A 3,420-nucleotide genomic window follows, 5' to 3' on the forward strand; every position below is an offset into this window, starting at 1 on the left:
GCTTCTGCAAGGGAAAAAAAACAACAGTGCTCTGAACAATATCTCTTGCGCTTTGGCAATGGGAAAACGAATGTGAAGTACTTTTGTTGGAATATTCATCCTATTTACTAGATTTATCGCCCACTGACTTCAGTCTATTTACACATGTAGAGAGGTTTATGATTGGAGAATAATTTATTGCAATTTAAAAAGGTCAATAAAGAAGTAAGGAAGGAAGGAAGGAAGAACTTGGTTACCTGTGATGTAGAGGTGGCTATAGACAGACCGGACGACAAGGAATTCGGCGATGCACTTTGGACGGAATCATCCCACCACTGACCTTAAAACATTTAGAGGAACCACTGGAAACCGAAATCAACCCGGCTGGACGACGATTTTAAATGTGGTTCTCTTGAATACGAGTCCTTAAACATTTTGCCACCTCGCTCAGTAAGTTTGAAATCAGTTTTTCTAATGTTTTTCGAAAGTATTTAAAGCCAGGAAAGAAAACGTATACGAAGTAAGGGTGAGTGTATAAATGTAAGTGTTTTTAAAAGTCTCATGTGATTTTACAGGACTGTCGCTTTTAAATGAATAAAGATACGAACATGCAGTTCATTTTAACTTAGGTGCGGGAGTACACTTTTGAACAGTAAAAGAACCATCCGCTCTTACGATTTTGTACGTGCTTGCACATATAACCTTGGTATACTTTATACAGTGAGGTGGCAAACCTCCTAACACGGTGTTATACCTCCTTTTGCCCGGTGTAGTGCAGCAGCCGGACGTGGCCTGGACTCGAGTAGTTGGAAGTCCCTTGCTGAAATATTGAGCCGTACATAATTGCGAAAGTGTTGCCGATGGAGGGTTTTGTACTCGAACTGACCTGTCGATTATCTCCCATAAATGTTCAGTGGGATTCGTGTCGGGCCATCTGGGTTGCCGAAGCATTCGCTCGAATTACCCAGACTGTACTTCAAACCAGTCGCGAACAATTGTGGCACGGTGGCATGGCGCATTGTCATCCATAAAAATTCCATTTGTGTTCGGGAACATGAAGTCCAAGTATGGCTGCAGATGGGCTCAGTTGGAGCCACCACCGGCTTGCATAGTGCCCTGGTGTTGGCTTCGTCGAGTCTGCACTACACTGGCACCCTACCGTCAGCTCTTACCATCTGAAACCGGGACTCGTCTGACCAGGCCACGGTCTTCCAGTCGACTTGATAGCGAGCCCAGGAGAGTAGCTGCAGGCTGTGCCGTGCTGTTAGCAAAGGCACTCGCTTCGGTCGTCTTCTGCCATCGCCCATTAACGCCAAATTTCGCCTCAGTGTCCTAACGGATACGTTTGTCGTACGTCCCACATTGATTTCAGCGGTTATTTCACGCAGTGTTGCTTGTCTGTTAGCACCGACAACTGCATGCAAACGCCGCTTCTCTCGGTCTTTACGCGAAGGCCGTCGTCCACTGCATTGTCCGTGGTGAGAGGTAATGCCCGGAATTTGGTACTCGCGGCGCACTATTGACACTGTGAATCTTGGAATTTTGAATTCCCGAACGATTTCCGAAATGGAATGCCCCATGCATCTAGCATTCTGCGTTCAAAGCCTGTTCATTCCCGGCGTGCGGCCATAATGACGTCGGACACTTTTTCGTACGAATCACCTGAGTACATATGACAGCTCCAGCTCCGCCAATGCGCTGCCGTTTTATACCTCGTGTGCGCAATACCACCGCCGTCTATATGTGGGTTTCGCTATGCCGTGACTTTTGTCACCTCAGGATTTAACTTTTCATTGACCTTTCACAAATGTCCTATCTGCCCCCCCGCCCCCAACGGACGAGCGATCAACATCCAGGCGATAATCGAAGTCGTTGCAGACTCTTGGCGAATATGTGTAGAGGTTATTGTATGTGGAGGCACGTCGACAGAGTGTTACACAAACCTGACAAAAAATTCGCGTCGTACAATATTAGACGCCAATGGTGCCTTACACTCCAGGTGCAGTACAGTATTCCGACCAAAATCGGGCCGCACAGCTGTTACTGAATTGCACCCGTTATTTGAACAGAGAATGGAAAACAACTTTCGTTGTCGAGTTACTGCCACCTCGACTCGTCGCGCACTGGCTAATGAACGAACGAGTTAGCAGCGCAGGGAGAACCTACCGACAACCACACGAACCAGTTCCGACGTGTAAGTTAAAATTCACACCAATTTTGTGTCTTCATTCGGGTAAAATATATAGTCTTGCGAAATCGGACGAATCGTTTTGAAGCGACCTGTAGTGTTGTGGAAGTGGGCAGTCGCGTCTTCCAGATGCAGACACGGCGTGTTTGTCGGAAACAGCGAGTCGAGGTTTCAACGTGCGTCTGAAAAGAAGTCGGCGTAACCAGAAGCAGTGAGCTGAACGAAGCGTGACTCTGTCGGAAGGGGAAGCGGCGTGTGTATGGACACTTGAGGCTCGGCCGGCGATAAGCCAACCGCGGCCGCGACCGTCCACCGCGGTCCCCGCACTGAACTCCAGGCCCGACTTGCACCGCCAGTTCCGCGAAACGCCTTTGTGGCGACCGCCTCTGTGTTCCCGCCGTCTGCGGCCGCACTCTCTGCCAACACAGCTCTCACTCACACTCGCAGTGGGGAGTTCCCTCCAGAGCACGACCTGCGGTTTATCCAATAAATGAAATACTCTCTTCTGAGGGGCTCTGCGTAGCCAACGGAATTCAACCATCAAAGGAAGCCTCGATACATAAGTTACGCAGTAGTTAATTACACTTATTAGAACTCCAATGGTGTGTCACATTCAAAATACATACAAAATGCCCTGTTGCATATCCTACAATGACAATTTTTCGCCCAAAATATTATTGTAAAAGAAGCCCTAATTTATGTTATGCACTAGTCACAGATGATGATGATGATGATTATTATTATTATTATTATTATTATTATTATTATACGTCCAAGAGCGAGCATATACACACTTAAAATTTGTATTTAATGCTAAAAAATTATTCTTTTTGGTGTATGCAGCGAAAAGAAGTGATGTTGTTCTACATCTACACTCCGCAAGCCACCCAACGGTGTGTGGCGGAGGGCACTTTACGTGCCACTGTCATTACCTCCCTTTCCTGTTCCAGTCGCGTATGGTTCGCGGGAAGAACGACTGTCTGAAAGCCTCCGTGCGCGCTCTAATCTCTCTAATTTTACATTCGTGATCTCCTCGGGAAGTATAAGTAGGGGGAAGCAATATATTCGATACCTCATCCAGAAACGCACCCTCTCGAAACCTGGCGAGCAAGCTACACCGCGATGCAGAGCGCCTCTCTTGCAGAGTCTGCCACTTGAGTTTATTAAACATCTCCGTAACGCTATCACGGTTACCAAATAACCCAGTGACGAAACGCGCCGCTCTTCTTTGGATCTTCTCTATCTCCTCCGTC

The sequence above is a fragment of the Schistocerca americana genome, chromosome X (genome assembly GCF_021461395.2).
Source record: "Schistocerca americana isolate TAMUIC-IGC-003095 chromosome X, iqSchAmer2.1, whole genome shotgun sequence".
NCBI lineage: Eukaryota > Metazoa > Arthropoda > Insecta > Orthoptera > Acrididae > Schistocerca > Schistocerca americana.